Source organism: Loxodonta africana, chromosome 19 (genome assembly GCF_030014295.1).
Source record: "Loxodonta africana isolate mLoxAfr1 chromosome 19, mLoxAfr1.hap2, whole genome shotgun sequence".
Lineage (NCBI taxonomy): Eukaryota > Metazoa > Chordata > Mammalia > Proboscidea > Elephantidae > Loxodonta > Loxodonta africana.
The window spans coordinates 74,450,778-74,477,090 of record NC_087360.1 but is presented as its reverse complement, the minus strand read 5'-3'; positions in this window follow the sequence as shown (position 1 = coordinate 74,477,090).

Genomic DNA, 26,313 nt, shown 5'->3' with positions numbered 1-26,313 from the left:
GAAAAAGCTCTTCAGCACTTCACAATTCTGTTTTTTATTTGCACATGAAAATATGATTTGTGAGGAAAACAAAGCTCATGTGAAAAGTTTTCTAGGTGCTTTAAAAGAATCTGTACAGACCTTCATAAAATTCAAAAAGCCTTGGCCTCCAACTATTGCCAGTAGGATACAGTTGGAATAACAAACTATGTTTCCCCTGCCCAGATTGTCTTCCCAACCACCACAACTCTGAAGTTGTTATCTTAAGAATCCTTTCTTCATGGCAGCCATACTTAAACCTCTTTCCCCTACCAACATCCCTTCCCTAAATTTTATAGTCCCCTTTTCTTTGCCTGCCCAATCATCTGTGCACTGAGCCCTGCTATTGTAATTATCCCTTGACTGGTCTGTCTTGCCTTTGAAACTTGGAATATCTTTACTCACTGCTGTCCAGTCAGTTCCAACTCATAGCAACCCATAGGGTTTCCCAGACTGTAAATCTTTATGGAAGCAGGCTGCCACATCTTTCTCCCACAGTGCAGCTGGCTGGTTATATCCACCCACATTTTCGGTTAGCAGCTGAGTGCTTTAACCACTGTGCCACCAGGACTCCTTGAATCTCTTTGGAGAATGGAAAATGATTATTTTCAACTCCTCCCAACCTAGGGTTTGGCATATGACAAATATTTAAATAAAATTGTTCGACTGGTGAGTTTTGGCTCTTTCCCTGGTTTTACGAAGTTCTGATATATCCCTCTTTTCCCACTCTGTCTGCCCTGTATATCTAAGTAAGCTTCAATAAAATGGTGAGGTTCTGAATATTCCCAGCTGATCTATTTAAGGGATCTTAAAAAAAAAAAAAAAAAAAATTTTTTTTTTTAATCAATCTGTCACAAAAATCAGTGGAAACTACAATTATGCCATACACTGAATGTTTGATAGAATTGAGATGAGAGACCAAAAATTGCTTAAATAAATCAAATCTAAGAGCCATTATGGACTGTGGATTTTGATAGTAATCTAGTCTCTAAACTAGAATGACACGTTTATTTTAATCAATCTGATAAGACACCAAAATTGTACATTTATTCTTACGCCTATTACACAGCCTTGCCCAGACTGGGCTCGGTAAATTCTAATTGGATTTGAAATTCTACAAAGCATGGGTAGAATTGCCTATTCATTTAACTCAAATGAATGCAGACTGCAAACTTTATATTTTGAAAATAATTTCCTGGAGGAGAGCTGTATAATAGGAGTGATTGCTCTGAAGTGGAGCTTCCAAGCTTCTCTGGAATCTTTCAGTTATCTGATGTGATCATGAAGATTTAGGTATAGAATCATTTTTAATCAACCTTTCATTCCAAATATTTCTTGAATGTCTACTTTGTTCAAATGCTGTTCAAATGGAAGTCAATGGCAAGTAAAATCTAGCACTGTCCATTTCCTTAAGAAACCCTGCTGGTGCAGTGATGAAGTGCTCAGCTGCCAACCAAAAGGTCAGTGGTTTGAACCCACCAGTAGCTCCATTAAAGAAAGATGTAGGTGGCAGTAGGCTTCCGTAAAGATTAGCCAAAACCAACCAAACCCAGTGCCATCAAGTCAATTCCGACTCATAGCGACCCTATAGGACAGAGTAGAACTGCTCCACAGAATTTCCAAGGAGACCCTGGCGGATTCGAACTGCCGACCCTTTGGTTAGCAGCCGTAGCACTTAACCACTGCACCACCAGGGTTTCCACCCATAGAGATTACAGCCTTGGAAAGGCTATGGGGAAGTTCTACTCTGTTCTGTAGGTTTGCTATGAGTCAGATTTGATTTGACAGCAGTGGATTTGGTTGGGTCCCTTTCCTTACAGAGCTTACAAATATTGATCAAATAATTATGTAAACCATGGAAAGAACTCAATTGTGGCAAGTGCTTGAAAGAAAAGGCAAACCTACTATGAGGGCCTATAACCAAGAAATTTGATTTAAGAGAGAAGAACATTCCTGGTGGAAGCAATAGGCGGTGAAAAGGTGTTGCACAGGAGGGACCATGGAATAAGGGGAGCCAAAAGAAGGCCAAGGTGTCTGTGGAGATACAGCAGGATGCTGGAGTGGGGTAGGAGAAAGTCCATGAAAAACAAATGGAAAACTATGTCTTCCCTTGATCTTAAGAATGAGGCAACCCATTGAACAGAGTGTGACTGAAGTATGAATGTTGGATTAAGTGGATGAAACTGGAAATCGATAATCAGTTATGACACCTTTCTTATCACCTAGGTGGGAGATGATTGAGTATTGAGCCGAGATGGTGGTATTAGAGGTGGAGAGAATGGCTGGATAAGAAATAAATGGAGGAGGTCAACGGGACTGGGCAGTAGATCGGATAAGGTAGGAGTCTCAAACATATCTGGTTTACTCACTGAGGTGAAATTCTTATAATGGCCAGTATTTTCTGAATGGTTGCAGGTAGGAAGAGTATTGTGAATTTGATTTTAGGTGTGCTGAGTTTAAGATGTCTTTGATACAAACAACTTGTGATATCCAGTAGGCATCTGGGTAGGAGAATCTGGAGCTCAGAAGAGGGTTAAAGTGAAGTTGTGATCTTTCTTGGCTTAAGTTATTATTGAAGGCAGGAGCTTGGATGAGATCATCTAACCAGAGAGTAAGGAATGAGTGGAGTAAAATGAAGGTGGGAATAGGGAAAAGTGGATGAAAAATTAGAATCTGTGGGTGTGCTTGGAACAGGTAGACTAGAGATAAGCCCAGGGTTAGAAGCTCTATAACTTTGCACCTCAAGCTGTGGTTGGTGGACTAGAGGTGTTTATTAGAAATTCCCTGGATCTCAGAGACCTCTGGAGATCTACTGAATCAGAACCTGCATTTTAAGAAGATCCTTTGGTGATTTGAATGCACATTAAAGTTTGAGAAGCACTGGTTTACAATGCTCTGTGTTACAGAATAAGTTATGTGCAGTTGACTCATTAAAGCTGCAGTTTACATGCTTGACTCCCTCTAGGACCATGAGCTACTTAAAATGACAGACTAGAATTTTAAGCTTTGCACTTCTGGCATTGAGCACAGTGCCTGGCATATATTAGATTCTTAATATGTGTGTGATGAATGAGTAAAGACCAACTGGAGAAACTGGAACAGGAATGAGAGCATTTTTTTTTCCATCCATCACTTTTTTCTGCACTTCCTCCCCCCTCCTAAACGTAGTACACCCTCATTCAGCTTTGACCTTGGCTGAAGTTTAAGTGCTTAGCTTTTTCATTCCTCTTCGGCACTCAGTCTCTTCCTTTAAAACATGGTATCAAAATACTGCTGAGGTGCCTACATGTCTCCATGTTGGAAAAATGGCCTCCTCTATGCTATTTACTTAATACAAACAAAGAAACAAAAACCTTTCTAAAGCAGGTCATACAAATTAAGGCCAGTTTCATTTAGTTTAATTTATTTTGGCATTTTTATATAAGCAAATCACCATGATGCATAGCATTTCTAAATAGAAGCTGGTAAATATGGTATTGGGAGTCCAATAGTTAAGCCCTTGACTACTAGATGATAGGTGGATGGTTCAAACCCACCCAGAGGCGCCTCAGGAGACAGACCTGGCAATCTGCTTCTAAAAGATCACAGCCTTGAAAACCGTTTGGAATGGTCCTGCTCTGCACACATGGGGTCTCCATGAGTTGGAATCAGCTCCGTGGCAACTAACAAAGACAACAATAAAAAATATGTTATGATTAAAATTAAGCTGTTGAATATTTTATCTTAATTTCTTCTGAAATGGGAATGCATTTTGATGTTATAAAACTAATACTTCTCAAAAACTAACTCCAAGTGGATCAAAGACCTAAACATAAAGACTAAAACAATAAAGATCATGGAAGAAAAAATTGGGACAACGTTAGGAGCCCTAATACAAGGCATAAACAGAATACAAAACATTACTAAAAATGATGAAGAAAAACCCGATAACTGGGAGCTCCTAAAAATCAAACACCTATGCTCATCTAAAGACTTCACCAAAAGAGTAAAAAGACCGCCTACAGATTGGGAAAGAATTTTCAGCTATGACATCTCCGACCAGCGCCTGATCTCTAAAATCTGCATGATTCTGTTAAAACTCAACCACAAAAAGACAAACAACCCAATCAAGAAGTGGGCAAAGGATATGAACTCACATTTCACTAAAGAAGATATTCAGGCAGCCAACAGATACATGAGAAAATGCTCTCGATCATTAGCCATTAGAGAAATGCAAATTAAAACTACGATGAGATTCCATCTCACACCAGCAAGGCTGGCATTAATCCAAAAAACACAAAATAATAAATGTTGGAGAGGCTGCGGAGAGATTGGAACTCTTATACACTGCTGGTGGGAATGTAACATGGTACAACCACTTTGGAAATCCATCTGGCGTTTTCTTAAAAAGTTAGAAATAGAACTACCATACAACCCAGAAATCCCACTCCTCACAATATACCCTAGAGAAATAAAAGCCTTTACACGAACAAATATATGCACACCCATGTTTATTGCAGCTCTGTTTACAATAGCAAAAAGCTGGAAGCAACCAAGGTGTCCATCAACGGATGAATGGGTAAATAAATTATGGTATATTCACACAATGGAATACTAGGCATCGATAAAGAACAGTGACGAATCTGTGAAACATTTCATAACATGGAGGAACCTGGAAGGCATTATGCTGAGTGAAATTAGTCAGAGGCAAAAGGACAAATATTGTATAAGACCACTATTATAAGATCTTGAGAAATAGTATAAACTGAGAAGAACAAATTCTTTTGTGGTTACGAGAGGGGGGAAGGAGGGAGGGTGGGAGACGGTTATTTACTGATTAGATAGTAGATAAGAACTACTTTAGGTGAAGGGAAGGACAATACTCAATACAGGGAAGGTCAGCTCAACTGGACTGGACTAAAAGCAAAGAAGTTTCCGGGATAAACTGAATGCTTCCAAGGTCAGCAGAGCAAGGGCAGGGGTTTGGGGACTATGGCTTAAGAGAACTTCTACGTCAATTGGCAAAATAAATTCTATTATGAAAACATTCCACATCCCACTTTGAAATATGGCATCTGGGGTCTTAAATGCTAACAAGCAGCCATCTAAGATGCATCAATTGGTCTCAACCCACCTGGATCAAAGGAGAATGAAGAACACCAAGATCACACGATAACTGTGAGCCCAAGAAACAGAAAGGGCCACATGAACTAGAGACTTACATCATCCTGAGACCAGAAGAACTACATGGTGCCCGGCCACAACCGATGACTGCCCTGACAGGGAGCACAACAGAGAACCCCTGAGGGAGCAGAACAGTGGGATGCAGATCCCAGATTCTCATAAAAAAAAAAAAAAAAAAAAACATAAAAAGACCAGACTTAATGGTCTGACTGAGACTAGAAGAATCCTGGCGGTCATGGTCCCCAAACCTTCTGTTGGGCCAGGACAGGAACCATTCCCGAAGACAACTTATCAGACATGGAAGGCACTGGACAGTGGGTTGGAGAGAGATGCTGATGAAGAATGAGCTACTTGTATCAGGTGGACACTTGAGACTGTGTTGGCATCTCCTGTCTGGAGGGGAGATGGGAGGGTAGAGAGGGTAGAGAGGCAAAACGGTCACGAAAGGAGAGACTGGAAGGAGGGAGCGGGCTGACTCATTAGGGGGAGAGTAAATGGGAGTATGTAGTAAGGTGTATATAAGTTTACATGTGACAGACTGACTTGATTTGTAAACTTTCACTTAAAGCACAATAAAAATTATTTAAAAAAAACAGCTAATACTTCTACTTTGTAAAAATATGAATAATACAGGATTATATGGAATGAAAGACAAATCATCTATATTTTCAAAGAGTTACTTATTGTTAATGATTTGTGTATATCCTCCCAGACTTTTTTATACATATGAACAATTATATGGGGGATGGTGTGTGTAGAATGTTATTCTTTGTTACAAAATAAGATAACAATGTATAGTTGAATATATATTATTATGGGGGTCTTTTTTTAACCTAATAGCCTATCATCACTTGATCTGATTATTTTTATTTTCTCATTTATGATAACATGAATTATTTTCCTTTTTTTTTCCTCCTCTCTCTTTTATTTTTTAGGGGTCTTTCTTTTCCTGTTTTTTTTTTCCCCCTAAGGATAAATGCTAATTCTTTATCTTTTCTTTAGAGCATTTGTGTTTTTGCTTCGTAATGCCTTCCTTACAGTTTTTTAGGTCTCTCTTCTTAACCATAGATAAATTCTTTGTTTTCGATAATTTTTATATAATAGTCAAAGCATTTAAGACTATTAATTGTATTCTGAGTGCTGATTTGATGGCATTTTATAGGCTTCTATATCTAAAGTGTCATTTTAATTTTTTTTTTCATTGGCCCTAGAATTATGTAACAGTCTATTTTTCTTTTTAATTCCAAATTTTTAATATTATATTCTTATCATTCTTAGATTTCTTATGCTGTAGTGGAAGGTTATATCTTGAAAGATTTCTACTTCCTAGAATTTTTCAAGATTTAAATTATGGGCTAGTAGATAAAGGATATTGACATTGATGTTACATAATCACTCTTTCACTGTTTTAGAAGAAAAATATTATCTTGACAGTATAGATTATCAAAATTGTTGGTCATATTATTCAAATTTTCCATATCATTTCTTATCTACTTACCGGCTGACTTATAAAAAATGTGTATTAATATCTCTCATTAAAATTTGTGCTTAAATTCCATCCTCTATTGCTAGCAACTTTCCTTTTGTCTTTAAGAGCATTTGCTAGGTGCATAAAGGTTTGCAAACATTACATAGTATCACGTTCATTTCTGTTTAATGTTTTGTCTTCAAAATCTAAATTTTTAAATAAGAATTGGGTATTGCTACTCCGGGTTTTTTTTTCTTTTTTTTTTGCATTTGCTTAGTTTTGTCATCTTTGGCTATTTTTCAGCCTTTCTTGTCAGTTAGAGTTAGATTTATAATCAAGTCAATCTGTCAGATCAACTGGCTTCACCTTGAATTGTGGGACTGTGGCCAGATGTGCTTAGTGCCTGCTGGGTGTTTGGATACAATCATTCTGACAGGCTGGTATCTTCCCATTCCCATTACAAATATATATATTTGACGTTTGGAGTAAACAAACATTATCCCAAGAATAGTGGGCAGAGGTGAGTGTCCTCTGAGTGGATTAGGCTAAACTTATAAAAAGTATGGCCCATCCCCCTGGGCACCACGAAAGTGTTGGGTGGTCTTGGTGTTAACAAACTTCATTCAGCCTGAGGGACACTAATGGTGGTATAGCAGGTGGGTTGGCACAGAGTTCTACCTCATGTTTACATATCCGGCATTAGTGGATGCTGTGGTACACCTGGAAATCACCCCTCAAGGAGGACTGGAAGAGTCATTTCCCAGATCTTGGGAGTGTTGGAAGCTGAGTTCCTTCTGGGAATTGCCTTGGACTAAAGGAAGCTGTTTTTCCTGGGGAACAGTCCACATCCAATAACTACTCAATGCTAAGCTATAAATAACCCATCTCCTATCCTCAATTCAGGACAGCTCCTTAGGACCATCCATCTCCAAAGCTCCCATGAGATTGGCTGAGTTCAAATTCTTCCTCTGCCCAATGCTGTTTCCTGTACACTGCCACCCCATGCACTGATCCTGAGTGTTTGCCCCCATGACATTGGTACATGCAAATCTCCATCTTAGAGTGTTTTTCTTAGGGAACTAAGCTAGCAACACCATCTCCACAGAAATATGGTGCTACGAAGGACTTGGCAGGATGCCTCTCTGGTTTTTAATGATGAGAAATTTTCCTCTATGTTTGTTGAGTCTCTCAGTGGGGAGCAAGGAATGAACAAGTCAAAGATGTGTATGAAGGCATCATTTTGGTTACACATCTCATGACAATATGATAATATAATATGAAGTTGTTTAATGTGTTTGGTATTGAAATATTGAAAATAAATGCTAAATCAGGGAAGAAAGATGTGATGAGATCGCCAAGTTATTAGGATGGTGATGGAATCACAGAATAGAAGACGTGCAAGGGATGTGACTGAAATTAAACCTCTCAGTTTGCAGATATGTATGACTTATTCTGTTTTTGTAGTGCAGAGTTGATAGAATACATTTATGTTTGGTACTGTAACTTTTGCATAGAATTTAAAGGAGAAGGTTTTATTCAGTCTTGTAAACTTTACGCAGGACCCACGTGCTGTCATTTTAGGAACACTATTAAGCAACTTCCTTGGAAACCCCATGGGACAGCTCTGCTCTGTCCTATAAGGGTCACTATAGGAATCAATGTGACAGCAACGGGCTTTTTTTTTTTTTTTTTTCATTGAGCAACTTAAGAAAAGAGATGCTTTGGGATTAAAAGAGATAATAGCTGAAAATTTTGACTTAAGAGAGCATTAGAAAGACCTGAGTAAATTTAAAGGAGAGTATAAAACTCTAAGACAGCAATGAGTGACTTCACCTATAGAAGAATAAACAATACCTTAAGGTTTTTTTTTTTTAAGTTGTGGAATTTGAAAAAGATGGCAAGGACTGAACTGCCTGAAAGTATTTTCCCAAGGCATTTCAGCAATTAGCGATTAATTTTCTTGAGCTAGCTTGAATTCCAAAACAATACCACTTTGAGAGTTAGAAAGTGAATTTATACCTCACTGAATAAAACCAAAAATCAATCCTACTGGCATTGCGTGCATTCTGACTCACAGTGAACTATAGGAGCCCTGGTGGTGCAACGCTTAAGCACACGGGAAAAAAGATGTGGCAGACAGCTTCCACAAAGATTACAGCTTGGAAAACGGGCAGTTCTACTCTTTCCTATAGGTTCACTATGAGTTGGAATCTACTCTATGACCATGGGCCAACCTCACTGGATAGCTCCCACTTTTTAGAATTGTTATTAACTTGCCAAACTAGTTCCATTTTATTATAATAAGCATTCACTCATTCATTTAATAAATATGTGTAGAGCACGTAGACTAGGACACTAAGACAGACTTGGAAGAAGGAATTGGCAATCTACTTCCAAAAATTAGCCAATGAAAACCCTGTGGATCACAACAGACTATATTGTCTGATACAGTGCTTGAAGATGAGCCCCCTAAGTTGCAAGGCACTCAAAATATACAGTGGCCACAATGGACTCGAGCATATCAACGATATGAAGATGGCACTGGGTCAGGAAATGTTTCCTTCCGTTGTACATGAAGCAGCCATGAGTCGGAGACTAGATGGCAGCTAACAAACAGTATATGCCACAACCCACTCATTGGTGCTGTAGAAAAAAACTCCTGGTGATCTACTTCCTTAAAGATAAAGCCAAGAAAACCTGGAGCAGTTCTACTGTCTAACACATGTAGTTACTGTGAGTCAGATCGGGTGTCAGTGTGGCTGGGCCTGCTTGCTTAATTTTCTCCTTTCCCGGGAGTATTAGCCACAATGGGTTTGTCTTTTATGGGTTTTGTCTTAGTGAGGGACTATAAGGAAGCATGTTTTAAAGCAATGCTAGAGCAGGAAACATTCTTAGAATTATGGATTGGACATTCTAGTGGGTGATTCTGAGCAGTCGTAAGGCAGGAAAAGACCGTGGAGGCTGATAACTGGAAATTAGAAAAAGGGGTCAGCTTCCTAACATGTAGGAGAAAAGTGCTGTGTGGGTGTAATGGGATCCAAGGAAGACACACTTATAATCATAGGCTTTTTATAATTAGAAGGGGATTCAGAGATACTTACTTTACAGATAATCAAGTTGAAATACAGAGAAGTTAAGAGACTTGGAAAAATTTATGTTGTCCTTTTTTTGGTTTGAAAATTGAATAAAACACAAATATCAAACTTTCAGTCCAAGAATTTTCGCACTCTGCGAACTTCCCTCTCCTCCAGTTTCACAGTTTTGCCTGGAGCAAGCCCTGAGGAGACCTACTTCTTACTAAAAAAAAAAAAATCTAGAACAGGGCTAATCCCCTATTGCTAGTGACATTTTATATGGATTTTCTTTTTTTCATGTCTGCAATACAAAAGAACAAGCTGTTCTTATGATAGATGCAGCAACTATTCCAGCTCTCTTGTTCTGCATATCTTATCTCTGATGAATTTCTGTATGTGGGTCACTTGCCCAAATGCAAACATCCTTCATTGCATAGGTCCTCTATTATGTTTAAACACACTGTTTAAACATTTTTTAGGCGCCAACCTTTTACATAAAATCCAGTTGACCTAGCATTTACTTAAATGACTAGGGATTGTGTTACCTCTCTTATTCAGTGACTATGTCAAAGACACTGCAATGATTTTTACAAAAACACAATTTCATATTTTACTAATAGAGAGAAATCAAAAAATGTTCCAGCTTGATATTGCTGGCATTTCTTTAATTAGTATTGTTTGAGAAACCCCCTCTATGATATTTAATGTCCCTAGTGGGGTTTATAAATAAAAATAGGGCATGAATTCACTTTTGAGTATGTTATATCATGTATTTCACATCCATGTATATGATGACCTTGACCTGATTTTTTTCTTCTTTTTTAGTATTTCTTGTTAGGAAGGGTAATGACTACTAACATTTGAGACAATATGTCTTTTCTTAAACTCATGACACAAGATGTTAAAGAATGAAAAAGAAATGTAAACTATGGTCTGTGTGAGAAATCTTCATCCCTTGAGGGCACGAGAGACTGAGAAAAATAAATCAGAAACTGGTAGACATAATAATTCATACACCATTTAGGGAATTCAAAGACACACTCCGTGTTGAAGGAAGCAAAGGGATAAACCTTATTTCCTCCCTCCCCTTTCCTGTGCCCTTCTTTCTGCCCTACATTTATTGAATACTTCTTAGCTGCCCTTGAAAATTTGCAGACTAAGTGAAAACACGCAATAAAAAATAATTGGAGAATTCTGTAATAAATACTCTGCTACAAGGGGTGAGAAAAATACTCAGAAACTCGGATATGTTATGAAATAGATTGAATTACTCTCTCGTGGCTGTGTTAAGGAGTAGTTTGGGGCTTCCTGACTACATGCCTTTAGGACCTGCTGCCTTCTTTTTGTTGGGCAGTCCTGTACTACCCAGCCACTCCTTTCTGTGAGGTTTTGGTGAATTCCCTTTATTGGCTCTTTTCTTTGTGCTCTTGCTCTTCCTGTGGTGACACCTGTAATATGTGTTCTGCTCTTCTGAAGTGACCCTTTAACTTCGATCATTGACATCTGGGAGCCAACGTATTTTCCAAAATGTTTCAAAGAATTTCAGTCCTCGTACAGTTCAGCACATGGTCAGTAGAGAGTCCATTCTGAATTGAGACTGGCTCTCTGGACTGGGGAGAGGTTTACCAACTCATAAAAATACTGATGAAGGAAAAAATGACAGAGCAGGAAAAAATGACAGTCAGCAGATTGTTTAAACTCGTGAGCAGACAAAAAGTGCCCAGAGGTTAAAACGCGTAATTAACTGCCCTTCAGGCACCATTGAAGCATTGATGCAGAACCTGCCGCCAAGGAGCTTACGGTTAAAATGGTGAGCACGTAAAATGGCGTCCACCAACAGACAATTGTGCACGCTCTTCTTTGGCAAATCTAAAAGTAGCTTTGCAATCTCTGCTTGAATTGTGTATGTGTGTGTTACATTGGAATAGAAAAATGATAATCCTTCTCTTTTAAGGGAACACAATTCTACTTTGAATGACTGTGGTTTTGAATTCATAGTGCTAACCTACAGCAGGGTGTGTAAATGATGATGATGATGATGATGATGAGTTTATTTAATTGACATAGTAGACAACAACAACCACTGGTTCTGCGTGAACAGAATTCTTTGGCTATTTCTTTCCCACCTCCGTAATGGCACAGTATTTATGGCCACGTAATGATCACAGTGTACATTGTATCATAATTGGATATTTCACGTTGGTTACTCAATATTATCCAGGCTTCTAAGACAGGGATGGATTGGTTTTCTTTATAGTTCTGATATTGCACTGCACCTGGCCCAGAACTATGACTATTTTACCTACTGAAGAAAAAATGAAGAGAACCGCTTACGTTTTACAAGTGCCTGTGACACAGGTAAACCCCCAGACATTTGTACTTTGTGGTACTTCTAGTCTATGAAAATATGACTAACAACACTTTCTTAAAATCATTGTATCTTAGATGTTAGTTTCTGCTTTCAAAAACAGAAACAATAAGATTAAACAAACATAGAAAGACAGACAGATAGAGATACACAGATAGAAAGACAGGTAGGTAGGTAAGTAGGTAGGTAGATATATTGGTCAATAGGTCAACAGATACAGAGAGAGACTGATTTATTTCAGAATTGGCTCACACAATTGTAGGGGCTGGTAAGTCCGAACTCTGGCAGTCTTGTATCAGAAACTAGTAGTCCAGATGGTGGCCTGGAATTTCCAGCAGGAGGTTTGTTTATAAACTTGAGGCAGAATCTCTGTCTCTCAGAAAACTTGAGTCTCTGTTCTTAAGGCCTCCAACAAATTGGATAAGGACTACCCCCATTGTAGAGGGTAACCTGCCTTACTTAAGGCAAACTTGATTTAAATGTTCATCATATCTAAATGCCTTCACAGCAACATCTAGACTAGTGTTTGACCAAACAACTGGGCACCGTAGCCTAGCCGAGTTGACACATAAAATTCACCATCACAATCATCAAAGAAAAAAGGGGGAGGCCGTCTCTGTTCCATGGCATCTTAGCACCAAGCTATAAATAAACCAATCGAGCCAAAAAAACTATGCAATTTTATTGTAATAGCCACTGATACAGGATCAAAATAAGCAGAGATTCTATACTGCAGTGTGTTTTATAGAAAAAAAAATTTCTATCAAAAACTTTGGTAAAAATTGTTTTTTTTTTCTTTTAAAACTAATATCCAAAAGGAGCCCTGGTTAAGTGCTGAGCTGCTAACTGAAAGGTCAGTGGTTTGAACCCACCAGCTGCTCCAGCTGCTCCTCGAGAGAAAGATGTTGCAGTCTGCTTTCATAAAAACTTACAGCCTTGGAAACCCTCTGGGGCAGCACTACCCTGTCCTGTAGGGTTGCTATGAGTTGGAATCCACTCGATGGCAGAGTTTTGTTTTGAGTTGGTTAAACTGATATCCTAAAAAAAAAAAAGAAACTTTCTAGAAAAATTTGCGACCATATTCTGTTTTTGCACATATATCTCGGCCTTGACCTTTATAATCTAAATGATCTCTTTCCTTCTCAGTTGCTATGTGACGGATTCAGCAGCAAAGTAAAACGAAAGGGTATTGAAATGGCAGCACGGGCTGTACAATGAGAGGCTTTTGGAAGATTTTTGATTAGTTGCTTAGTTTCTAGTTATCAGTTAAAGCTGGCATTCCCTTCAGGGCATGCGGTTAGATCAGGAAAAGCTAATTACCCTCTCCCTGCGTTTCACCTCTAACCCCCTTTTTTTCTGAAAATGGGATTGTGATTCTTCTTTCTTCGTCTGAACTGAAGACTGTTTTCAAGTACAGCCACTTAGGGAAAAGAGCAAGGCACCAACCGATAGAATTGAAAAGTGTATGATCACACAGAGTCTTTACAACGCAAAGTTGTTGCAATACCAGCCTCGTCTGAATGCACCCATGTTTTACTCTGGATCATATGTGTTTGAAAATGAACTTAAATTTAACAGTGACAATGCTTGTTGCTGCCGTAGGTAGATAGAAGCCCTCAAAATCTTGTATATTAATATCAGATTTTAAAAACAGACATTTTGCATTAAAAACCAGTTGCCTACCAGTTGATTCTGACTCTTGGTGACCCCATGTGCGTCAGAGTAAAACTGTGCTCCATACGGTTTTTAATGGCTGATTTTTCTGGAAGTAGATCACCACATCTTTCTTTCAAACTGCTTCTGGATAGACTCGAACCTCCAAACTTTAGGTTAGCAGCTGAGTGAGTTAATAATTTGCACCACCCAGTACTAGGATATTTCACGTTAGATATTATTAAACAATTAATTTTACTCTTTTGTATTAAAAAAAAAAACTCCTATATTATTAAGAAAAGATTATGGTGCATACATTGGATTTACCCATTAATTTTGAGGTTACTTCAAGTGTGATATTCTTGATACTTTACAATACTGCCAATTTTGAATCTTTCTTTATGCCTCACTCTCATTGGACCAAAACCAATATACTGATCAACACCTAACCAAAAAAAGAAAACAAAATATCCCCAGTTATAAATAAATCATGTAGAAGTAGTATAGCCAGAGCGCTCCTAAGGAGCAAGAATGGCGAGACTTCATCTCACGTACTTGGGACGTGTTATCAGGAGGGACCAGTCCCTGAAGAAGGACGTCATGCTTGGTAGAGTAGAGGCTCAGCCAAAGAGAGGAAGAGCCTCAGTGAGATGGACTGACAATGGCTGCACTGATGGGCTAAAGCATAGCAACGACTGTGAGGGTGGCACAGGACTCAGAAGCATTTTGTTTTGTTTTGTCGCACCTAGGGTTGTTATGCGTCGGAGCCAACTTCACAGCTCCTAACAACGACAATAGAGTCAAACGTTAGTTTCACATTCATTGTATCGCTTTAGATATAACTATTCCCCAATTAAATATCATGTCCGTAGGCCTCTCAGCTAATAATTTCTGATTTCTGTTAGACCTCTAAAACATTCATAAATTTTTTTTGTTGTATTACTGAAACAAAAAAACAGCTTCAATCTCCTGTTTATATGTAGTTGAGAGCAGTGTTTGTATAGTAAGTTGGCATTAGTGTTTGTGTATCATAAGGAAGAAGAAAATGTTCTACATATATAGCAGGAGTGCTTAATTATTTTCATTTTGCTTAAATATATTAGAAAAATTCAAATATACAGAAGAGGTTAAAAGATTTTACAGTGGACCTATATATCAAACACCTAGGTTCTATAATTAACATTTTGCTAAACTTACCTATCACTTAAGTATCCATCTGTCCATCTCTCTATTCCTCCATCAATTAATTTTGGAATTTTTTAAATGCATTTCAAAATAAATTTTAGACATCTGTATGATTTCTTCTAAATATTTCAGTGTGCACATCATAAAGTTCAATATAGTTTAGTTTTTGTTTTTTGTGTCTTAGTTACCTAGTACAGCTGTAACAGAAATACCACAAGTGGATGGCTTTAACAAACAGAAATTTATTCTCTCACAGCCTAGTAGGCTAGAAGTCTGAACTCAGGGTGCCAGCTCCAGGGGAAGGGTTTCTCTTTCTGTTGGATCTGAGGGAAGGTCCTTGTCATCAGTCTTGTGGTCTAGGAGCTTCTCAGCACAGGGACCCTGAGTCCAACGGACATGCCCGTTCCTGGCTCTTCTTACTTGGTTTGCTTCTCTCTTTTATATCTCAAAAGAGATTGACTCAGTAGGCAGTGTAATTCTGTAGATCATGTCCTGCCTCATTAACATTGTAAAAAACTCATTGCTGTCAATTCCAACTCATAGTGACTGACCCTATAGGACAGAGTAGATGCCCCACATGGTTTCCAAGGAGTGGTTGGTGGATTCAAACTGCCCACCTTTTTAGTTAGCAACTGTAGCTTTTAACCACTGCACCACCAGGGCTCCATTAACATCATAGAGGTTAGAATTTACAACACAGAGTATAATCACATCAGATCACAAAATGGAGAACAAACACACAAATACTGGGAATCTTGGCCTAGTTAAGCTAACACATATTTTGGGGGAGACACATTTCAATCCACAACAGTTTGTTTGTTTTTACTTTTAAGATAAAATTTACATACAACAAAATGCACAAATCTTAAGTGTAAGCTTTCTGAGTTTATACAAATGGACACATGGATGTAACACGAATCCCTATTAAGATGTAGATCTGACCCCTAGAATGAGACTTCATGAGGCAAATTCAAGTTTTACTTTTGGAATTTTCTTTTGTTTATTTATTTATTTTCTGAATATTTTTAATCCGTGGTTGATTGAATCTGTGCGTGTGTAAACTGAGGACATGGAAGGCCAACCGTGCTAAGAACCTTCTCATACAAGCATTTTTATGGACATGTATTTGTATTACTCTGGGTAAATACCTAGTTGTTTACTTATCTGAATAAATAAATTACTATTTCTTTTGTTAGTAATGATATAAAAAAGAGAAGAAAACAAAAATTTCAGATAGAATAGCCCAAAGGACCCCTAATGATTCCATACAGTGCTGTCTAAGGTGAAATTATTCTTTCATGAGTAACATGCTAAAATAAATATGAATATGTGATCAACTCAGTTCTATGACTTTTTAATATGTTATTTTTTATTTTCTTAGGAGACTAGAGGATTCAGTACTTTAAAGTATTAAAAAAAATTTTTTTTTTTTTATTTCAGACCCTCAGATTCTCCAGATTTTTTCTGTGCCTTTTGTTTTCTATGACTGAATGAACACACACTCTGTAAGACTTCGGCTTTCAGCGTGGCAAAGGTCATCATTTGTTGATTTCGTTTTATGTGTATTTCCCAGTATGGTATCTGAATAAAGAAAACCTGAATTCACAATATATTAATATATATTCACAATGTATAAAAATGAACTCATAATATATGAAGTTAATTATTAAAAATAAGGAACTGAAAATATTACTCTGAAAACTACTGATCCCAAAATCACTTAGGAAAAATATATCTGAACACTTTGTACATAAGAAAACTTAACAGTTTACTGAAAGTAAAACATAACAAGTAAGATAGTTTTATCTCATTACAATTTAAGTGAATGATTTCTAAAATTCAGGTTTGGGAATTAGACATGTACTTTAAGTACGAAATATGTTTCAGTGTCTAACTCTATTTTTGAATATTAGCAATAAAATCAAGTGGTTAGAAATGGAAAGTTTAATATATTTTATCCTAGACTCCATATGAAAAATGCATCTAAATAATACAAATAGATAAGCTTTTTCCACAAACATATTGCATCCGTTTCAAATATATTTACTTTACCACTAAACTTTTATGTTAAATATTAAATTTAAAAAGAAGAGGAAATTTATGTTTGCCAAATAAATTTGGATATATGTGTTAATACATATTCATTCTATTTAACAATATTGCTGTCTGTTTCCATATTTACATGGCTATTTGCCTAAGAAAGATCAAACAAAATTATGTGCATTTCAGAATTCATTTAATGATATTTTAATTAAGTTCAGTTTTACATAGAGGTAATTTTTCATGTAACCAAATAAGTAATTTTTCTTTTATCCTTCAAATTAATTTAAGCAGGAAAAATCATGAGATTTAGACTGTCTTTTTTTTATATACGTAAAATTATAGTATTTTTTTCTCGTGATACTTGGTCATAATATACATGTACATCTGTGTGTGTGTATTCACAGAGCCTATTTTTTTTGAGGGAGTGGAGCTTTAGGACAAATATGCTCTCAATTAGAATGCACTGGCAATTGAGCAAAACTGAAAATTAGTAAAATTCATTACGCTTTCTAAATAGAAAAAGAACACTAGGACTTCTATTCTCTTTAACAATTTAACAACATGAAAAAAATAATAAACGGATATTCTACTCTGAGTATAGATTCTAAAAATACAGCAAAAATCTGAAAAGAAAATGAAATTTTGATTTAATGTTAAGGTGACTTCTTTTTTTAATTATAAGATAATTCTCCAGTCCTTTTCTTTTGTAAATTTATCAAAAATAATCTTAGGATTTACTGCAATATAAAACTTTTCCTCTATCTCTTATGAGACATTCTAGATTCTAACTACAAAATGTACAATATTTATTTCTGTTTGGGCTCAAACAGGCAAGTATTTCTTAAAAATTTAAGATAAAATGTCCATATAATATTTCAAAAATTAAAAAATGAGTTGGCATTGCTGATTAGCGGGAAAGGAGATAGACTTTTCAGTAAGTGATAGGGGGACTCTGACCCCTTACATGCTGCACTTAAAATCAATTCCAAATGAACTGCAAACCTAAATGGGAAAAGGAAAGTTACATTTTTAGAAAAGCCCTAACCATACTGGAAAGTACTGATACATTTGAAAGGATTAAAACTGAGAACGCCTGTGAGTAAGAAGAGATCAGAAAAGGAGTGAAAAGATAGCTAATAAAACGGAAAAGGGTATTTTCAAGACATAAAAACTGATAAATGATATTATCCAGAATATTTAGAAAACTTTTGTGAGTCAAACAAAAGACACTTAACAAACCAATGTAAAAAAGTAGTAAAAAAAAGTAAAAACATGTAATTTAAACAAATGCACATCAACCTATTTAGTAATCAGGAAAATAAAAATTCAACCAGAATTTGATACCATCATATATCCAATAGATTGGCAAAAGGGAATGAAACAGCCCGACAACACCAAGTATTGGTGACTGTATGGGCAGCATGAATACCCCTGCAATGCTGGTACAGTCTCTTCAGAGAATAGTTTGGTATTATCCAGTTACACTGAAATGCACATTCTTACCACTCAGCAATTTCACCCTTGCAAATACGCACCAGGAGATAGACACAACAAGCATAGTACCTATGAGCTCCTAATAGGAAACAACCTGAATCTCCTGGGGTGTTTGGAAGGATAAATTGATAAGTTAGTACCATGGACTAATAGGAAGCCATGGAAATGATAGCACTACAGCTACACGCATCCATGTGGGTGGATTTCACAATCGTAACATTAAGGTAAAGAAGCAAGTCACAAAAATCAAAACCCACTGCCGTCGAGTCAATTCTGACTCATAGTCACCCTATAGGGCAGAGTAGAACTGCCCCGTAGGTTTTCCAAGGAGCGCCTAGTGGATTCAAACTGCTGGCGTTTTGGTTAGCAGCCGTAGCTCTTAACCACTATGCCACTAAAGTTGCGTAAATATGAAGTCTCAAAAGTTTTTTAAAATCTCACTAGATTACGTTGTTTGGACATACATATATTGCTGATAAAAGCACAAGGAAAACAAGGCCTGCTACCCACTCCTGTCGAGTGGATTCTGACTCATAGTGACCCACAGGGTTTCCAAGGCTGTAAATATTCACGGAAGCAGACTGCCACATCTTTTTTCCCAGGAGCAGCTGGCGGTTTTGAACCACCGACTTTTTGGTTAGCAGTTGATGGTTTTAACCACTGCGCCACCAGGGAGGAGAAGGGGAAATATAATTTAGGAGGAGCACAGGGAAGACTTCCAGGCTTCTGAAAATGCTCTACTTCTTAACCTACTCAAAACCCACTGCCGTCGAGTCGATTCCAACTCACAGGAATCTCTTAACCTGAGAAGTTGTAAAAATGTGCGTTAGTATTCCATAATTCCATTTATGTTTTATTAAAATAGACCAAACAAGTTAGGAACTGTTTGAGAAATTTGAGGAATTCAACATAAAATAAAACTATACATAAAGCAAATTATCTGACATCATATTTAATTACAGTGAAACCTGAGAAAGCTGGAGGCTGTAAGGTGGAAACCTGTCAGAGAAGGAAAACTCAAATATTTTCCACTGAAAGGAGCGATGGAAAAGTGGTAAGCCTGTACCCTGTCAAAAGCAGAAAATGTGTGAGATCTGGAAATACAAGGAAGTCCTGTCCAGTTCCAGCTCTCACAGGTTTCACTGTATATAAAAATAGTATCTCATAGCACCTGGAAAAGCGTGAAGATTGGTTATAAGCTGTTACAAATTTGTATAAGTTTTGTGTTGGTGCATAACAGATTACCACAAACACTGACTTAATACAACACACACTTCTTATCTCAGTTTCAGTGGTCAGAATGGCCACAGAGTCGTTGGGTCGTCTGCCTCAACCTTCCCCATAGGGCTGCCATCAAGGTTTCAGCCAAGCCTGGCGTCTCATCTAAGGCATGTAATGGGGAAAGATCCACTTCTGAGCTCGTGTGAGTGTTAGTAAGGTTCAGTTCCTGCTGTTTGCACAGCTCAGGGCCTCAGCTCCTTGCTGGCTGTTGGCTGGAAGCTGGCCATGGTTACTTGCTGTGGTACGTGGATGTAATCATAGAAGCCACATTCTATCACCTTTGACGTATTGATTATAATCAGCCACAGGTCCTGCCTACACTAGAGGGAAAAAAAAAAAAAAAAACACCAGGGCATGAATAGCAGGAGGTGGAGGTCACTGAGGGCCGTCTTTGAGCTTATCCATCACATCGTCTGTAATTTTATAAAATCCCAAAGCCATGACAGAGTATGCTTTCATCTTGTAGATCTACTTTCAATCTTTTCCTCACCCTGCTAATGATTACATAGCACCGTGCTTTGCAGAAGGTGGAAGATCAAAGAAAGCTCGTATAATAAATTAATGAAGGAATCTTTTACCTTTGTTTTGTCCTGACAATACACGTTAAGGCTGTGCTTTGGGTAAGCTTACATTTTTCTTCTACCTGGCAGGATGAAGTTATTATTATTTTTGGATTTAAGGCTAAACCAAGTATCATCTCAAGAGTAGATAGAAGCATAAATTCATAATTTTCCAGCATTGACTGTTTCAACTATCATATAAAGTTCTAGAAGCTGTGTAAAGGGTTTACTTAATTTAATAATAAACTTCAAATCAGCAGGGCTGAAAGGATTGGGAGTGAAATCAAAAACATTATTTAGGCAACACAAAAAAAAAAAAAAAAAAACCGTACTGCCGTCGAGTCAATTCCAACTCATATCAACCCTGTAGGACAGACTAGAACTGTCCCGTAAGGTTTCCAACGAGGGCCTGGTGGATTCCAACTGCCGACCTTTTTTGGTTAGCAGCCGTAGCTCTTAACCTCTACATCACTAGGGTTTCCTATTTAGTCAATATCTCCTACAAATGCTTTAAATGTCAACAGATTTTAGACACTGGACAGAAAGAACTGAGGGTTTGAAATAATCGTAGAGCTGAATCTCTCTGAAATTATAATGGTGAATATTTTCTGAGTTTTTATTCGGTATGGGGTACTGTTCTAAACACAGCCTCTACTGGCTCATTTAATCCTCTTACAAACACCATGCTAGAGGAAGTATTATGATCCCAACTTTCCCCTGGTGGCTGAGTGGTTAAGAGCTCCGCTGTTAACGAAAAGGTCAGCAGTTTGAATCTACCAGCCACTCCTTAGAAACCCTATGGGGCAATTCTGCTGTGTCCTATAGGTCACTATGAGTTGGAATCCACTGAGTGTCAATGGGTTTGTTTCTTTGTTTGGTAGTTAAGTGACTTACCTAAGTTTACAAGGTAAAGAAGTGGCGAAGTGAGCCTGAGAACCAGGAAGCCTGGCTTCAGAACTGGAGCGGCTAACCATTGTGTACTTACAGTATCATTGTGTTCCTCCATGGTTAAGGAAGGTATTGATAAAATGAGACAGATGAATACTACATCTGGGATGCTTTCTGAGTTGGATTGGTAAGAGCTAGCAATAAATATACACACACACGCAAACACATCTGCATCTAATATGCCCTCAATTGTGTACGTGTGAGAGTGTGTATTTCATTTGACTTACCTTCAAAAGTTACATTGCCAACCCTTGTGTGCAAAGCCTGGCAACCCACCTGAGATCTTGTCCCCCTGGTCTAGAGTTTTACAACCACAGATTTCGATTATAGTTGACTTCAGGTACCATTCTTTTTTCAGGAGGGTTTTGAATATAGAATAAGATGTGCTGAACACTCTGTGTTCGAAAATCTTTCCTTTAAATAGTACTGCTTATAAGAATCTGAATCTTCTAAAACCTTCCTTTAGTCTCCTGGGTAACATTAAGTGCTTTGGAAATTTAGAGTTCAAGGGAAATCAATGTTCCTGCCCTTGTTTTTGTACTTGTTTAGAGCCTCCTTTTAATGAGGCCAAAATCATGAAGACTTTCTCCCGTGAGTACATTAAATATTCTCATCCTGGTCATAATCCTTCTTAAAACTCATTGCCATGGAGTCAATTCTGACTCATAGCGACCCTATGAGGACAGAGTAGAACTGCCCCGTAGGATTTCTAAGGCTGTAAATCTTTACGGAAGCAGACTACCACAACTTTTCAAGTGGAGCGGATGGTGGGTTTGAACCACCGATCTTTTGGTTAGCAGCCAAGCACTTTAATCACTGCATTACCAGTGCTCTATGTAGTCCTACTGCTAAAACCCACAAACCAAATCTGTCGGGTGAATCCCAACTCATAGGGACCCTATAGGACAGAGTAGAACTATCTCCAAAGAGCGACTGCTGGATTTGAGCTGCTGACCTTTTGGTTAGCAGCAGAGCTCCTAACCACTGTGCCAACAGGGCTCCACAGTCTTACTAGCCAAGCAAATTGCAAATTTATTCTATTAGCTGCTAGAGGATTAGGATGAAAAAGTAAGAAAAAATTAAAGCAAACTCATCAACACTATCAACAAAATTTAATTCAAGTTCATTCACCTTCCTGATGATACATCTAGAACTGAACATTCACATTCAAAATGCAGCATATTACCACCAAATCAGCATCGCCTGTAAAGAACTGAAAAAGCAAAGAAACACAAGTAGAGGTGCCACTGCAAAGAGTTTTTCAGATGATGATGTCTGACTTTTGAGTCAAGGTGTGCCTAGAATTCTTATTATCTTGGTGAAATGATAAAAAATTAATTCAGGTTATGAGTAGCAACATGTACAAGTACTTAAGAAAAATATGTTCTGTTGCAGTGGTTTATCTAGGCCTAGAATATTAATTTTCCCTAGAATTCTTCTTTGCGTTTTAGATAAAATATTAACAATTAGAACCATATTTTACTTGAGATGCAGAGTGACTATGAGATGAAAAGTGAAGAATGAACCAAATATGTTAGTTGAAGCATTATGTCAAATAAACACATGAATTAAGGTAGGCAAGTCCATCAAATGTTTAAGACATGCACCCTGGTCAAGCAAAAGTTGCTTGTTTGGAATTATAATAGCTACATTTTTAGGAAAACAGATTTGAAAATGTTTGGAAACCCTGGTGGTGTAGTGGTTAAGAGCTATGTCTGCTAACCAGGTTGGCAGTTCAAATCCACCAGACGCTCCTTGGAAATCCTATGGGGCAATTCTACTCTGTCCTGTAGGTTCGCTATGAGTCGGAATTGACTTGACCAGTATCGGTAATTGGTGTCTCCTTTACATGACCAGTTTATGACTTTGGCAACATGCTGGCAACCTAATTAGAAAGTTATTATGCAACTGGAGGTATGCGGAAGCTGCTATCCTGTGTTTTTGAAATAAACTGGAGATTTTTTGGTGTCGCTATTCTTGAAAGCATCTGATCTTAGTCATTTGACCATTTCAAATTGCAAACTATCATTTAGTGGTCACATTTAACCCTGGTGCTAATTATGATTACTTATGTTATTCAGTGAGCTGGAAATAGCTGTAATGTCAGCCTAAGGATATTTAAATTTATGTAAACTCACTCTTATCAGATAACAACTGACATAGTTGCATTTAAAATATTTTTAGTGGTAAACCTACCTAACATCTCCCCACGAAATTTCACTGTAGTATTAAGAGTAATTTATTATAGTCACCATATAAAAACATGTCTTCTTTCTAAAATAATAAATTGGAATGTAAATGCAGGCTTTAAAATCCATTTCTTAGAAATCTTGAGTTTACGTGATATGAGGAGTATAACAAAGTAAACTATAATTTTTCTTAATATAATGCTAAATTTTTACAGCTTATTTCTTGAACTAATTTTGCATATTATTTCTTACAGAAAATGAAAAATTTGTATGTTTTAATTCAGTACACCAAATAGAATAGAGGTATAGCCATGAACAGAAAACTGTGTTAGTCTAATATCTATGATATGTGGTACAGATAATGTTAAGACCATTTCCTTAAAGTTCTCCCTAACACCCAGAAGAAAACATAATTATAGGCCCTTCATCTGACTTTCTTCAAAAAACTGATGCTGAGAAAAACAACATTTATTCACACACATACTATAATCCTCTTACTCTCCGATTTTGACTTATTGCCATATACACTTGAACCTTTTTATTTTAGCCTAGGGTTTTTCTTAATTTTTGCTTTTGTCAAGTAAAGGTTTAATTATTTCTGTTATCAACTATTTAATCTTTTGTTTACATTTGTGTTAGACTACTTCTAACCCAATTTCATTAGGATTATGAAATGTGAATAATAATAAAGATTTAAATCTAAATCATTTTGAACTGCATATCCTCATGTAGTCAATTCTCATTTATTGCATTTTATGTGTGTGTGTACCACGTCTGAATTTTCTAAATGATATTCTTTCTACATAGATGCCTGTGTCTCTTGAAATTTTCACTTAAGTATCACTTCATTGCCAACAGCCTAACTTTTAAAATGCTATTTCTATTATCAAGCAGAAAACGGGGGAAGGAAGGAAGAAAGGGAAGAGAAGAGGGAGGGAGGAAGGGAAGGAGGGAGGAGAGAGAAAGGGAGGGGGAGGGAGGGAGGAAGGAAGGAAGGAAGGAAGGAAGGCAGGCAGGCAGGCAGACAGGAAGAAAGGAAGGGAGGGATGGAGGGAGGGAGGAAGAAAGGAAGGCAGGAAGGAAGACAGGAAGGAAGGCAGAAAGGAAGGCAGGAAGGAAGGCAGGAGGGAGGGAGAGAAGAAAGTTACATTCACAGTTGGCAATACAGAACTTTGTCGTTTGGTCTGTCTCTACTTATCCATTCCTATAAAGATCCTCCGTCTCGTTTTTCATATTCCCTGCAAAATGAACTTGAGAGTGACAATTCATTTACTGAATGTCCCAGAAGATGGAATTCATCTTGCAGAAGAGAGTAGACTACTCCTGGAGAAAGGATGGATTTGGCGTTTCATGATTGGCTTTGACTTACTTGGCTCCTGATTTATTGAAATCTATTATGAAAGCCTTACATAGGGAGCCAGGTACAGTGTTTAAAAAGGATAAAATCTGAGAAAGAAAATTGCCCATTCTTCTCATTTACTGTTATTCTGAAAAATATTAAAATAACTCGCTTTTATTTACATTAAAAGCATTTGTTTTAAACATGCATTACCTTAAATTCCCATCTTTTGCCAAACACTTTTACATTTCCTTTGGATGAAATGTTTTTGTTCTAGAATTATTACATTGACTAGAAGCCTTTATTACTTCATTTCTCATCTGCCTTGGTTTTATTGATCATACTTATAGAGCAAAACACAATTTGGTAATCAAGTGCGGAGTAGCATACATTGTTAAAACATTCAGCAGAGATAATCCAAAAAGATGATTTGTTTTCCTTTGTTTAGACGGAAACAAACTGAACAATGTCAGCGAAATGACCTCGAGAGTTCCCCATGTGTAAATGCCCTTGTGCCCCAATAAAATACCCTGCCTTCAGTGCTCAATTCATGCCAAGGTTTAATGATCTCCAAAGTAGTGATTTTATCTTCAGTTTCCTGAAATAATAACTTCTTATGATAATAATAAATCTTCATGCTCTAGACAAATCAGTCATGTGTAGTGAAATCAATCTTCTTTTTACACAGTAACTTTTTTTTTTAGTTCTTACATAGAAGGTTTTTCTTTTTAAAGGAACAGGTGTCTATTTCCAACTCTACTCCTTTTTAATTCAATTTGCCTAAGTTAATCTTGCCAGGAGACCCTGGTGGTTCAGTGGTAGAATTCTCGCCTTCCATGTGAGAGACCCAGGTTTGATTGCAGCCCATGACCCTCACGGGCAGCCAGCACATGTCTCTCAGTGGAGGCTTGTATTGCTATGATGCCGAACGGGTTTCAGTGGAGCTTCCAGACAAAGATAGACTAGCAAGAAAGGCCTGGCAATCTAGTGCTGAAACTCAGCCAGTGAAAACCCTGTGGATCACAAAGGTCTGATCCTGTCATGCGTGGTGTCCCCAGGAGTTGGTGACCAAATGGACAGCAGCTAGCAACAATGACATATATTAAGGTCAAAAGTGCAGCAGTATTTCTAACCCTTATTTTTCTTTGTAGAATTTCATCATATCTTCTTGCTTAGAAGGTGAAAATATTTCATAGCTAATAATATCTTTATCCAAAGTTATTATTTCTCTATTACATGTACTCTTATCCCTCTCAGAAAATGAAACATGAAAACACAGCTTCTGCCCTAAAATATCAGTTGTTGTTCTGGTTCCTGTTATGTGCCATTGAGTCAATTCCAACTCATATACGGACCCTACAGGACAGGGTAGAAATGCTCCATAGGGTTTCCTAGGCTGTAAGTCTTTACAGGAGCACAGTGCCACTGTGTGGGTTCAAGCCACCAACCTTTCGTTTAGCAGCCAAGCACTTAACCATTGCATCACCAGGACTCCTTAAAATATCAAGTTTCAGAGGAAATATGCTAAAT